The following is a 15,202-nucleotide window of genomic DNA, read 5'->3' as shown; positions in this document are numbered from 1 at the left end:
ACGCTGCGCAAAACTCACGGACTGTCTGCACTGCCCCATAGACTTCTCTAGGTCCGCGCGAGCCGCGTGAAATCCACGCGGCCGGCACGGACGCAAAACACGTTAGTCTGAATCCGCCCTTAGAATTAGATGACTGTTAGGGTATGTCCACACGTAGTGGGTTTCATTGCAGAAAATCTACAGCGTAATATAGTAGCAGCAGAGTGGATGAGATTTGAAACACCGTTCTCAAATTGACTTGCGGTGCGGTTTATTTAATTATGTCAATTTATGCATCAGAATCGCTGCTTTTCTGTTGCGAGTTTTCCCCATTGATTTCATTGGGGAGGTAAAACCCGCAACAAATTGCAAACGGTTTGTTTTTTGCGGACGAAAAGCTGTGATTCCGATGCAAAAATCGCAACTCTTCGCAAAAATTTAAAAAAAGGTTATACTTACCCAGATCTATATGCTTCTCTATTAAGGCCAGCCTACTGGGATTACGTTTCATCCCATGTGACTGCTGCAGCCAATCACAGTCTGCAGCAGTGACTTGGGATGAAACGTCATTGCAGGAGTCCGGGCAGCAGGACATTTGAGTGACTCGTCGCCATGACTACTTAAGCATTTTTTTATTTAACCAGTTCAGGACCGGGCTATTTTGAGCCTTCAGGACCAGACACCGTTTAGCCCTTTTTAGCACGTGTTAGTTAAATGGCTATAACTTTTCTTTTTGTTGGGCTAACAACGTGATTTTTGCAATGTTTTTTTCCGTAGACAATGCAGGTTTCTTTTTTTATAGTTTTTATACACATCCTTTTTGCTATTTTAGAATATTTATTCTTAAAGTTTGAAAATAGTAAAAAAAAGAAGCTTTTTTACGTTTCAGCTATTTTTTTTTTGTAATACCACAGATTTACCCTAAAATAGACCTCTTATTTGTGATCGTCATTGTCTACCGTAAATTTTAATATATTACATGTCTATAGTAGGGTAATTGGGTCAGCGCTAGCGTTACAACAATGATTGGCGGTGGGGGGGGGCGTTTTTTTTGGGGGTGGGTATTTTATGTGTATGTATTATTACATTTTTTTTGCACTTTACTTTACTATTTTTTTATTACTATGATCTGTCCCTCAAAGGTCAATAAAGACCTTTGGGGGACTTTACATGATTTTCCACTGTAACTAGAGCTGCACAGCAGCCCCAGTTACAGGGGAAATCAGCCCTCTCATAGTGACGATTGTCACTAATAGGGCTGTGCTGGGTCTAGTTAGACCAAGCAGCAGTCTGTCAGTAAAGGCACCCGGCGATCATGTGACCAGTCACATGAACACCGGGAGCAATAGAGACAGTGGCGGGGCCGCTGCCTCTATTCCTATATACAGTGCGCATTGAGCGCTGTGTAAAAGAGTTTGGAGAAGACAGAAGCAGCGAAAGCTTCTTCTATCCTCTCCTCAGGGTTCCCGGCAGTCACCGGAGACCCGACATTCAGCTGCCCGATCGCTCGGGCAGCAAGTTAAAACCCGAGCTGTAAAAAGTCTATGGCTCGGGTTTAAAGGACCCTGACCGCTGGCCGTAAAAACTCAGCCGCAGCAGACCTTCCTCCCGGACGGAATTCCCTGCAGCGTCCAGGGCATATACGCTGCGTACTTTTATACAACGTATCCACCCTGTGTGAACATACTCTTATACTTCTACACCGCTTCAACTTTTGTCATCTTTTGTCCCTGTAGAAGGCCAGCTTCTTGTCTCCATCTTCTTCTCTATCAGTCTCACTAACTGCATCACCGGCATCAGAACTGACAGTGTATTTCCTCAATGAAGGGGTTGTCTCACCCTATTAATTTTTTTTTAATAATAAAAAAAGTGGTGAGAACCCAAAGATAAATATGGCATGTTTTCTCTTTTTACTTCTTCACGTCAGTCAAACTCTGCCCCTTAATTGTTAACCTTAATGACCGTGCCTAAAAAGGCCTTAATGACCAGCTAAATTTTTTAATTTTTATGCCTCTCCACCATTTAGCTGCCATAACTTTTTTATATTTTTGCATTGATGTGGCTGTATGAGGCCTTGTTTTATGTGGGAGAAATTTAATTTTTTTGCTGCGCAGTTTGGGGGTGTAAATGGTTTTTTCTATGTACATGTGAGTGCAGATATTCCCCCAGAGATAGGTGTGTATCTCTGCCCTCTGGGGGAGGGGGGAGAAGACAGTGGACACGTCCAATGCATTCTCACTGCCTGCCCTCCCCCTCACCAGGTAATGAGATTCCATGGGGGGAGCCATAAACAGTCCCATGGCCTCTCCCACCCCCCACGTGCACGTGCATGAGCATGTGATGTCAGTCAGAAGTGCAAGAGAAAGGTAGGGAAGCTAGGCATAACCCTAGTGACCCTGATATAAAGGAGGTGGTAAGAGTGGGTGACACTAACCGGTGAACCCCACTATTACCCCAGCCCTTTAACAGGGGGTACAAATAAAATACTCTGTATACAGGTCACTATGTAATACTTTAACACAGCATACAGGTTTATGTTTGAAGAAACATATTCTAAATTTTATAGTGTAATAATGCAATATAGGTATAATCATATTATGATTGTTGTCTTTGCAGGTAACATTCAGTATGCTGGAAATTTATATTGAACAGGTAACTATGATCATATCTGTCTGCTTGGTCTATTTTCATCTACACCAGGGGTCTCAAGCACGCGGCCCGCGGGCCGCATGAGGCCCCTGGGGCTGTCATCTGCGGCCCGCGGGACACAGAGCCGCTAGTATCGGCTCTGCTCCGAGACTCTGGAATTCCCTGACATCGCTGTCCACATATGAACAGCGATGTCTGGGGCTTCCCCAGAGCCGGAGTCCTGGGCAGAGCGCTAGTACAGGCTCTGCTCCGGGACTCTGTGGAATTCCCTGACATCGCTGCCCATATATGGACAGTGTGTCAGGGTCTTCCCCAGAGCGGAGTCCCGGGCAGAGCGCTAGTATCGGCTCTGCTCCGGGACTCTGTGGAATTCCCTGACATCGCTGCCCATATATGGACAGTGTGTCAGGGTCTTCCCCAGAGAGGAGTCCCGGGCAGAGCGCTAGTATTGGCTCTGCTCCGGGACTCTGTGGAATTCCCTGACATCGCTGCCCATATATGGACAGTGTGTCAGGGTCTTCCCCAGAGCGGAGTCCCGGGCAGAGCGCTAGTATCGGCTCTGCTCCGGGACTCTGTGGAATTCCCTGACATCTGTTAAGGATCTGCCAGGCACTGCGTCTGTATCCACGCCCATAGGTAATCAGCCTGCACCTGCTTCTATGTCTGTGAGACTGACTCCATCTTCCACCCTTCAGGATGGCAGGCTTAGGAGAGGGAGAGCCTATCACAGCCTGGCCAGACGGAGCTAGCTCCCGCCCTCTGTCTATTTATACCTGCCTTTCCTGTTCCTCCTTGCTTGTGATTCTTGTTTTGTTTCCTGGCCCTGCTGCAGCTTCTTTAACCATTTGACCCTGCTTCATATCGACCCTGGCTTACTGACTACTCTCCTGCTCTGCGTTTGGTACCTCGTACACTCCTTGTTTGACTCGGCTTGTTCACTACTCTCCTGCTCTGCGTTTGGTACCTCGTACACTCCTGGTTTGACTCGGCTCGTTCACCACTCTTGTTGCTCGCGGTCTTGCCATGGGCAACTGCCCCTTTTCCCTTGCTTCTGTGTACCCTTGTCTGTTTGTCTGTCGGTCACTTATTGAGCGTAGGGACCGTCGCCCAGTTGTACCGCGTCGCCTAGGGCGGGTCGTTACAAGTAGGCAGGGACTGAGTGGCGGGTAGATTAGGGCTCACTTGTCTGTTTCCTTACCCCGACATTACATAATCACAAGCCCATATACCTACTCTACCCTGGTCCCTCTCACTACTATGGACCCCCTTTAGACCCTGGTTCAGCAAATGCAGGGTCTCTCCCTACAGGTCCAGGCCCTGGCTCAGAGGGCCAACCAGCCTGATGCTACCTTGGTAGTTCCCCTCACCTCACCTCCTGAACCCCACCTCAAGTTGCCTGACCGGTTCTCAGGGGACCGGAAGACTTTTCTCTCCTTTCGGGAGAGTTGTAGGCTCTATTTTCGTTTAAAGCCCCACTCCTCAGGTTCTGAGAGCCAGCGGGTGGGTATAATTATGTCCCGGCTCCAGGATGGGCCCCAAGAATGGGCCCTGTCCTTGGCTCCTGACGCCCCTCAACTTTCCTCCGTTGATCTTTTCTTTTCTGCTCTCGGACTCATTTATGACGAGACTGACAGGACTGCCTTTGCCGAGAGTCAGCTGGTGACCTTACATCAGGGTAAGAGACCTGTTGAGGAGTATTGCTCTGACTTTAGGAAGTGGTGCATAGCGTCTCGGTGGAATGACCCTGCCTTAAGGTGCCAGTTTAGGTTGGGTCTGTAGAAAGACCTGCTAGTTAGCTATCCCTCTTCTGACTCCCTAGACCAGGTTATGGCTTTAGCGGTACGACTTGACCGACGTCTCAGGGAACGACAACGTGAACGTTTTTGTGTTTTCTCCTCTGACTCCCCCATGATGCCTCCCGAGGTTCCGTTGCTTCGTTCTTTCACGGAAGACTCGAAGGTACCTATGCAACTCGGGGCCTCCGTGTCCCCCCAACAACGTAGACAGTTCCGCAGGAAGAATGGTCTCTGCTTTAATTGTGGGGATGACAAGCATCAAGTGAACACCTGTCCTAGGCATAAGAATAAGCAGCCCGGAAAACTTCCGCGCCTAAGTGATCATCGGGGAGGTCACTTGGGCGCACAGGTATTTCCCGTAAATATGAAACGGAATAAAATCTTAATTCCCTTTCAGGTCTCTTTTGGTGGTAGGTCTGCTACCGGCAGTGCCTTCGTGGATTACGGGTCGTCTGCTAATATCATGTCTGTGGAATTTGCTATGTCTCTAGCTATGCCTTTGATTGATTTGCCTAAACCTGTCCCGGTAGTGGGTATCGACTCCACTCCTCTTGCTAATGGTTATTTTACACAGCATACCCCTGTTTTTGAACTCCTTGTGGGCTCCATGCATTTGGAGCAGTGCTCTGTACTGTTGATGCAGGGATTATCGTCCGATTTGGTTTTAGGCCTTCCCTGGTTGCAGTTGCATGATCCCACGTTTGACTGGAATACTGGGGATCTTACCAAATGGGGTAATGAATGCTTGATGTCATGTTTTTCTGTTAATTCTATTTCTCTCCCTGAGGAGGTGAACACTCTACCTGAGTTTGTTCAGGACTTTGCTGATGTTTTCTCTAAGGAGGCCTCCGAAGTGTTACCTCCTCATAGAGAATACGATTGCGCTATCGATTTGGTACCAGGAGCTAAGCTCCCTAAGGGTAGGATATTTAATCTCTCTTGTCCCGAACTTGAAGCCATGAGAGAGTATATCCAGGAATGCCTGGCCAAGGGTTACATTCGCCCCTCTACATCTCCGGTAGGTGCTGGCTTCTTCTTCGTAGGGAAGAAGGATGGTGGTCTTAGGCCATGCATTGACTACCGTAACTTGAATAAGGTCACTGTAAGGAACCAGTATCCCCTTCCTTTGATTCCTGATCTCTTTAATCAGGTTCAGGGGGCCCAATGGTTCTCTAAGTTTGATCTACGGGGGGCGTATAACCTTATCCGCATCAAAGAGGGGGATGAGTGGAAAACTGCGTTTAACACGCCCGAAGGTCATTTCGAATACCTTGTCATGCTCTTTGGGTTGTGTAATGCTCCCGCGGTCTTCCAGAATTTCATAAATGAGATTTTAAGAGATTACCTGGGGGTATTTCTTGTAGTGTACCTTGATGACATACTTGTGTTTTCCAAGGACTGGTCCTCCCGCATTGAGCATGTTAGGAAGGTGCTCCAGGTCCTTCGGGAAAACAAACTGTTTGCGAAGACCGAAAAATGTGTGTTTGGGGTGCAGGAGATACCATTTTTGGGTCAAATCCTCACTGCTCATGAATTCCGCATGGACCCCGCCAAGGTCCAGGCTGTGGCGGAATGGGTCCAACCTGCCTCCCTGAAGGCGTTACAGTGCTTCTTGGGGTTCGCTAATTATTACAGGAGATTTATTGCTAACTTCTCGGTCATCGCTAAGTCTCTTACGGACCTCACTCGCAAGGGTGCTGATCTCCTCCGCTGGCCTCCTGAGGCTGTCCAGGCTTTTGAGGTCCTTAAGAAGTGCTTTATCTCGGCCCCGGTGTTGGTTCAGCCAAACCAAATGGAGCCATTTATCGTGGAGGTTGATGCGTCCGAGGTGGGAGTGGGTGCTGTCTTGTCCCAGGGTACCAGGACCCTCACCCATCTCCGTCCCTGTGCCTACTTCTCCAGGAAGTTTTCGCGAACTGAGAGTAACTACGATATTGGCAACCGCGAACTCTTAGCCATTAAATGGGCATTTGAAGAGTGGCGCCACTTCCTGGAGGGGGCTAGGCACCAGGTAACGGTCCTTACCGACCGCAAGAATCTGGTTTTCCTAGAATCTCCCCGGAGGCTAAACCCGAGACAAGCTCGATGGGCGTTATTTTTTACCAGATTCCATTTTTTGGTTACCTATAGGGCTGGGTCTAAAAATATTAAGGCTGATGCACTGTCGCGTAGCTTCATGGCCAGCCCTCCTTCGGAGGAAGATCCTGCTTGTATTTTGCCACCAGGTATAATCAATTCCTCTATTGATTCTGATTTAGTCTCTGTAATTGCTGCTGATCAAGGTTCAGCTCCCAGGAACCTTCCTGAGAACAAGCTGTTTGTTCCCCTGCAATTCTCGCTAAGGGTACTTAGGGAAAATCATGACTCCGCACTATCTGGTCATCCAGGCATCCTGGGTACCAAGCACCTCATTGCCAGAAACTATTGGTGGCCTGGGTTGCCTAAAGACGTTAAGGCCTACGTCGCCGCTTGTGAGGTTTGTGCTAGGTCCAAGACTCCCAGGTCCCGACCAGCGTGCTTACTACGTTCTTTGCCCATTTCCCAGAGACCTTGGACCCATATCTCCATGGATTTTATCACCGATTTGCCTCCATCTCAAGTCAAGTCGGTGGTGTGGGTTGTAGTAGACCGCTTCAGTAAGATGTGCCACTTTGTGCCCCTCAAAAATCTACCCAATGCTAAGACGTTAGCTACCTTGTTTGTCAAACACATCCTGCGTCTCCATGGGGTCCCTGTCAATATTGTTTCTGACAGAGGGGTACAATTTGTTTCTTTGTTTTGGAGAGCATTCTGTAAAAAGTTGGAGATTGATCTGTCTTTCTCCTCTGCCTTCCATCCTGAAACTAATGGCCAAACCGAGAGGACTAATCAGTCTCTAGAACATTATTTAAGGTGTTTTATCTCTGACTGTCAATATGATTGGGTTTCATTCATTCCCCTCGTCGAATTTTCCCTTAATAACCGGGTCAGTAACTCGTCAGGGGTCTCCCCCTTTTTCTGTAATTTTGGGTTTAATCCACGGTTCTCCTCCGTTTCACCTGGTAGTTCCAACAATCCCGAGGTAGAGGTCGTTCATCGGGAACTGTGCACAGTCTGGGCCCAGGTTCAGAAGAACCTAGAGGCGTCCCAGAGTATACAAAAAACTCAGGAAGATAGAAGACGTTCTGCTAACCCCTTGTTTGTGGTCGGGGATCTAGTGTGGCTATCGTCTAAGAACTTGCGCCTTAAAGTCCCGTCCAAGAAGTTTGCTCCCCGGTTTATAGGGCCGTACAAGGTCATTGAAGTCCTCAATCCTGTCTCCTTCCGACTGGAGTTGCCCCCATCTTTTCGAATACACGACGTGTTTCTTGCCTCCCTCCTTAAACGCTGCTCCCCGTCCTTGGCTCCCTCGAGGAAACCTCCTGTCCCCGTTCTCACCCCTGAGGGGGTAGAATTCGAGGTGGCCAAGATTGTGGACAGCAAGATGGTCCAAGGCTCCCTCCAGTACCTGGTCCATTGGAGAGGATACGGGCCTGAGGAGAGGACTTGGGTACCCGCCCGGGATGTTCACGCTGGGGTATTGGTCAGGAGGTTCCACCTTAGTTTCCCCAATAAACCAGGTCCATCTAGAAAGTGTCCAGTGGCCCATCATAAAAGGGGGGGTACTGTTAAGGATCTGCCAGGCACAGCGTCTGTATCCACGCCCATAGGTAATCAGCCTGCACCTGCTTCTATGTCTGTGAGACTGACTCCATCTTCCACCCTTCAGGATGGCAGGCTTAGGAGTGGGAGAGCCTATCACAGCCTGGCCAGACGGAGCTAGCTCCCGCCCTCTGTCTATTTATACCTGCCTTTCCTGTTCCTCCTTGCTTGTGATTCTTGTTTTGTTTCCTGGCCCTGCTGCAGCTTCTTTAACCATTTGACCCTGCTTCATATCGACCCTGGCTTACTGACTACTCTCCTGCTCTGCGTTTGGTACCTCGTACACTCCTGGTTTGACTCGGCTTGTTCACTACTCTCCTGCTCTGTGTTTGGTACCTCGTACACTCCTGGTTTGACTCGGCTCGTTCACCACTCTTGTTGCTCGTGGTGTTGCCGTGGGCAACTGCCCCTTTTCCCTTGCTTCTGTGTAACCTTGTCTGTTTGTCTGTCGGGCACTTATTGAGCGTAGGGACCGTCGCCCAGTTGTACCCCGTCACCTAGGGCAGGTCGTTGCAAGTAGGCAGGGACTGAGTGGCGGGTAGATTAGGGCTCACTTGTCTGTTTCCTTACCCCGACATTACAACATCGCTGCCCATATATGGACAGTGTGTCAGGGTCTTCCCCAGAGAGGAGTCCCGGGCAGAGCGCTAGTTTCGGCTCTGCTCCGGGACTCTGTGGAATTCCCTGACATCGCTGCCCATATATGGACAGTGTGTTAGGGTCTTCCCCAGAGCGGAGTCCCAGGCAGAGCGCTAGTATTGGCTCTGCTCCGGAACTCTGTGGAATTCCCTGACATCGCTGCCCATATATGGACAGTGTGTCAGGGTCTTCCCCAGAGCGGAGTCCCGGGCAGAGCGCTAGTATCGGCTCTGCTCCGGGACTCTGTGGAATTCCCTGACATCTGTTAAGGATCTGCCAGGCACTGCGTCTGTATCCACGCCCATAGGTAATCAGCCTGCACCTGCTTCTATGTCTGTGAGACTGACTTCATCTTCCACCCTTCAGGATGGCAGGCTTAGGAGAGGGAGAGCCTATCACAGCCTGGCCAGACGGAGCTAGCTCCCGCCCTCTGTCTATTTATACCTGCCTTTCCTGTTCCTCCTTGCTTGTGATTCTTGTTTTGTTTCCTGGCCCTGCTGCAGCTTCTTTAACCATTTGACCCTGCTTCATATCGACCCTGGCTTACTGACTACTCTCCTGCTCTGCGTTTGGTACCTCGTACACTCCTTGTTTGACTCGGCTTGTTCACTACTCTCCTGCTCTGCGTTTGGTACCTCGTACACTCCTGGTTTGACTCGGCTCGTTCACCACTCTTGTTGCTCGCGGTCTTGCCATGGGCAACTGCCCCTTTTCCCTTGCTTCTGTGTACCCTTGTCTGTTTGTCTGTCGGTCACTTATTGAGCGTAGGGACCGTCGCCCAGTTGTACCGCGTCGCCTAGGGCGGGTCGTTACAAGTAGGCATGGACTGAGTGGCGGGTAGATTAGGGCTCACTTGTCTGTTTCCTTACCCCGACATTACATAATCACAAGCCCATATACCTACTCTACCCTGGTCCCTCTCACTACTATGGACCCCCTTTAGACCCTGGTTCAGCAAATGCAGGGTCTCTCCCTACAGGTCCAGGCCCTGGCTCAGAGGGTCAACCAGCCTGATGCTACCTTGGTAGTTCCCCTCACCTCACCTCCTGAACCCCACCTCAAGTTGCCTGACCGGTTCTCAGGGGACCGGAAGACTTTTCTCTCCTTTCGGGAGAGTTGTAGGCTCTATTTTCATTTAAAGCCCCACTCCTCAGGTTCTGAGAGCCAGCGGGTGGGTATAATTATGTCCCGGCTCCAGGATGGGCCCCAAGAATGGGCCCTGTCCTTGGCTCCTGACGCCCCTCAACTTTCCTCCGTTGATCTTTTCTTTTCTGCTCTCGGACTCATTTATGACGAGACTGACAGGACTGCCTTTGCCGAGAGTCAGCTGGTGACCTTACGTCAGGGTAAGAGACCTGTTGTGGAGTATTGCTCTGACTTTAGGAAGTGGTGCATAGCGTCTCGGTGGAATGAGCCTGCCTTAAGGTGCCAGTTTAGGTTGGGTCTGTAGAAAGACCTGCTAGTTAGCTATCCCTCTTCTGACTCCCTAGACCAGGTTATGGCTTTAGCGGTACGACTTGACCGACGTCTCAGGGAACGACAACGTGAACGTTTTTGTGTTTTCTCCTCTGACTCCCCCATGATGCCCCCCGAGGTTCCGTTGCTTCGTTCTTTCACGGAAGACTCGAAGGTACCTATGCAACTCGGGGCCTCCGTGTCCCCCCAACAACGTAGACAGTTCCGCAGGAAGAATGGTCTCTGCTTTAATTGTGGGGAAGACAAGCATCAAGTGAACACCTGTCCTAGGCGTAAGAATAAGCAGCCCGGAAAACTTCCGCGCCTAAGTGATCATCGGGGAGGTCACTTGGGCGCACAGGTATTTCCCGTAAATATGAAACGGAATAAAATCTTAATTCCCTTTCAGGTCTCTTTTGGTGGTAGGTCTGCTACCGGCAGTGCCTTCGTGAATTCAGGGTCGTCTGCTAATATCATGTCTGTGGAATTTGCTATGTCTCTAGCTATGCCTTTGATTGATTTGCCTAAACCTGTCCCGGTAGTGGGTATCGACTCCACTCCTCTTGCTAATGGTTATTTTACACAGCATACCCCTGTTTTTGAACTCCTTGTGGGCTCCATGCATTTGGAGCAGTGCTCTGTACTGTTGATGCAGGGATTATCGTCCGATTTGGTTTTAGGCCTTCCCTGGTTGCAGTTGCATGATCCCACGTTTGACTGGAATACTGGGGATCTTACCAAATGGGGTAATGAATGCTTGATGTCATGTTTTTCTGTTAATTCTATTTCTCTCCCTGAGGAGGTGAACACTCTACCTGAGTTTGTTCAGGACTTTGCTGATGTTTTCTCTAAGGAGGCCTCCGAAGTGTTACCTCCTCATAGAGAATACGATTGCGCTATCGATTTGGTACCAGGAGCTAAGCTCCCTAAGGGTAGGATATTTAATCTCTCTTGTCCCGAACTTGAAGCCATGAGAGAGTATATCCAGGAATGCCTGGCCAAGGGTTACATTCGCCCCTCTACATCTCCGGTAGGTGCTGGCTTCTTCTTCGTAGGGAAGAAGGATGGTGGTCTTAGGCCATGCATTGACTACCGTAACTTGAATAAGGTCACTGTAAGGAACCAGTATCCCCTTCCTTTGATTCCTGATCTCTTTAATCAGGTTCAGGGGGCCCAATGGTTCTCTAAGTTTGATCTACGGGGGGCGTATAACCTTATCCGCATCAAAGAGGGGGATGAGTGGAAAACTGCGTTTAACACGCCCGAAGGTCATTTCGAATACCTTGTCATGCTCTTTGGGTTGTGTAATGCTCCCGCGGTCTTCCAGAATTTCATAAATGAGATTTTAAGAGATTACCTGGGGGTATTTCTTGTAGTGTACCTTGATGACATACTTGTGTTTTCCAAGGACTGGTCCTCCCGCATTGAGCATGTTAGGAAGGTGCTCCAGGTCCTTCGGGAAAACAAACTGTTTGCGAAGACCGAAAAATGTGTGTTTGGGGTGCAGGAGATACCATTTTTGGGTCAAATCCTCACTGCTCATGAATTCCGCATGGACCCCGCCAAGGTCCAGGCTGTGGCGGAATGGGTCCAACCTGCCTCCCTGAAGGCGTTACAGTGCTTCTTGGGGTTCGCTAATTATTACAGGAGATTTATTGCTAACTTCTCGGTCATCGCTAAGTCTCTTACGGACCTCACTCGCAAGGGTGCTGATCTCCTCCGCTGGCCTCCTGAGGCTGTCCAGGCTTTTGAGGTCCTTAAGAAGTGCTTTATCTCGGCCCCGGTGTTGGTTCAGCCCAACCAAATGGAGCCATTTATCGTGGAGGTTGATGCGTCCGAGGTGGGACTGGGTGCTGTCTTGTCCCAGGGTACCAGGACCCTCACCCATCTCCGTCCCTGTGCCTACTTCTCCAGGAAGTTTTCGCGAACTGAGAGTAACTACGATATTGGCAACCGCAAACTCTTAGCCATTAAATGGGCATTTGAAGAGTGGCACCACTTCCTGGAGGGGGCTAGGCACCAGGTAACGGTCCTTACCGACCGCAAGAATCTGGTTTTCCTAGAATCTCCCCGGAGGCTAAACCCGAGACAAGGTCGATGGGCGTTATTTTTTACCAGATTCCATTTTTTGGTTACCTATAGGGCTGGGTCTAAAAATATTAAGGCTGATGCACTGTCGCGTAGCTTCATGGCCAGCCCTCCTTCGGAGGAAGATCCTGCTTGTATTTTGCCACCAGGTATAATCAATTCCTCTATTGATTCTGATTTAGTCTCTGTAATTGCTGCTGATCAAGGTTCAGCTCCCAGGAACCTTCCTGAGAACAAGCTGTTTGTTCCCCTGCAATTCTCGCTAAGGGTACTTAGGGAAAATCATGACTCCGCACTATCTGGTCATCCAGGCATCCTGGGTACCAAGCACCTCATTGCCAGAAACTATTGGTGGCCTGGGTTGCCTAAAGACGTTAAGGCCTACGTCGCCGCTTGTGAGGTTTGTGCTAGGTCCAAGACTCCCAGGTCCCGACCAGCGTGCTTACTACGTTCTTTGCCCATTTCCCAGAGACCTTGGACCCATATCTCCATGGATTTTATCACCGATTTGCCTCCATCCCAAGTCAAGTCGTGGTGTGGGTTGTAGTAGACCGCTTCAGTAAGATGTGCCACTTTGTGCCCCTCAAAAATCTACCCAATGCTAAGACGTTAGCTACCTTGTTTGTCAAACACATCCTGCGTCTCCATGGGGTCCCTGTCAATATTGTTTCTGACAGAGGGGTACAATTTGTTTCTTTGTTTTGGAGAGCATTCTGTAAAAAGTTGGAGATTGATCTGTCTTTCTCCTCTGCCTTCCATCCTGAAACTAATGGCCAAACCGAGAGGACTAATCAGTCTCTAGAACATTATTTAAGGTGTTTTATCTCTGACTGTCAATATGATTGGGTTTCATTCATTCCCCTCGTCGAATTTTCCCTTAATAACCGGGTCAGTAACTCGTCAGGGGTCTCCCCCTTTTTCTGTAATTTTGGGTTTAATCCACGGTTCTCCTCCGTTTCACCTGGTAGTTCCAACAATCCCGAGGTAGAGGTCGTTCATCGGGAACTGTGCACAGTCTGGGCCCAGGTTCAGAAGAACCTAGAGGCGTCCCAGAGTATACAAAAAACTCAGGAAGATAGAAGACGTTCTGCTAACCCCTTGTTTGTGGTCGGGGATCTAGTGTGGCTATCGTCTAAGAACTTGCGCCTTAAAGTCCCGTCCAAGAAGTTTGCTCCCCGGTTTATAGGGCCGTACAAGGTCATTGAAGTCCTCAATCCTGTCTCCTTCCGACTGGAGTTGCCCCCATCTTTTCGAATACACGACGTGTTTCTTGCCTCCCTCCTTAAACGCTGCTCCCCGTCCTTGGCTCCCTCGAGGAAACCTCCTGTCCCCGTTCTCACCCCTGAGGGGGTAGAATTCGAGGTGGCCAAGATTGTGGACAGCAAGATGGTCCAAGGCTCCCTCCAGTACCTGGTCCATTGGAGAGGATACGGGCCTGAGGAGAGGACTTGGGTACCCGCCCGGGATGTTCACGCTGGGGTATTGGTCAGGAGGTTCCACCTTAGTTTCCCCAATAAACCAGGTCCATCTAGAAAGTGTCCGGTGGCCCATCATAAAAGGGGGGGTACTGTTAAGGATCTGCCAGGCACAGCGTCTGTATCCACGCCCATAGGTAATCAGCCTGCACCTGCTTCTATGTCTGTGAGACTGACTCCATCTTCCACCCTTCAGGATGGCAGGCTTAGGAGTGGGAGAGCCTATCACAGCCTGGCCAGACGGAGCTAGCTCCCGCCCTCTGTCTATTTATACCTGCCTTTCCTGTTCCTCCTTGCTTGTGATTCTTGTTTTGTTTCCTGGCCCTGCTGCAGCTTCTTTAACCATTTGACCCTGCTTCATATCGACCCTGGCTTACTGACTACTCTCCTGCTCTGCGTTTGGTACCTCGTACACTCCTGGTTTGACTCGGCTTGTTCACTACTCTCCTGCTCTGTGTTTGGTACCTCGTACACTCCTGGTTTGACTCGGCTCGATCACCACTCTTGTTGCTCGTGGTGTTGCCGTGGGCAACTGCCCCTTTTCCCTTGCTTCTGTGTAACCTTGTCTGTTTGTCTGTCGGGCACTTATTGAGCGTAGGGACCGTCGCCCAGTTGTACCCCGTCGCCTAGGGCAGGTCGTTGCAAGTAGGCAGGGACTGAGTGGCGGGTAGATTAGGGCTCACTTGTCTGTTTCCTTACCCCGACATTACAACATCGCTGCCCATATATGGACAATGTGTCAGGGTCTTCCCCAGAGCGGAGTCCCGGGCAGAGCGCTAGTATCGGCTCTGCTCCAGGACTCTGTGGAATTCCCTGACATCGCTGCCCATATATGGACAGTTTGTCAGGGTCTTCCCCAGGGCGGAGTCCCGGGCAGAGCGCTAGTATCGGCTCTGCTCCGGGACTCTGTGGAATTCCCTGACATCGCTGTCCATGTTTGGACACACGATGTCTGGGGCTTCCCCAGAGCCGGAGTCCCGTGCAGAGCGCTAGAATAGGCTCTGCTCCGGGACTCTGTGGAATTCCCTGACATCGCTGTCCATATATGAACAGTGTGTCAGGGTCTTTCCCAGAGCGGAGTCCCGGGCAGAGCGCTAGTATAGGCTCTGCTCTGGGGAAGCCTCTGACATCGCTGTCCATACATCGACAATGATGTCAGGGGCTTCCCCAGAGCAGGAGTCCCAGTGATGTCAGGAGCACAGCTGGAGTCCCAGGAAGAGCCTACTGCCCGGGAATCCAGCTCTGGGGTTGCCCCTGACATCTCTGTCCATATATGGACAGTGATGTCAGGAGCAGAGCTGGAATCCCAGGCTGCACTCACAACTCTACTATTATATCATGTACTTTACTCCAGTCACATCCAGAGCTGCAGTCACCACTCTACTGTAACATGTTATACTCCAGTCACACCCAGAGCTGCACTCACAACTCTACTGTAAC

This window comes from Rhinoderma darwinii, chromosome 4, assembly GCF_050947455.1.
Source record: "Rhinoderma darwinii isolate aRhiDar2 chromosome 4, aRhiDar2.hap1, whole genome shotgun sequence".
Taxonomy (NCBI): Eukaryota; Metazoa; Chordata; class Amphibia; order Anura; family Rhinodermatidae; genus Rhinoderma; species Rhinoderma darwinii.
This window is presented reverse-complemented; position numbering follows the sequence as displayed.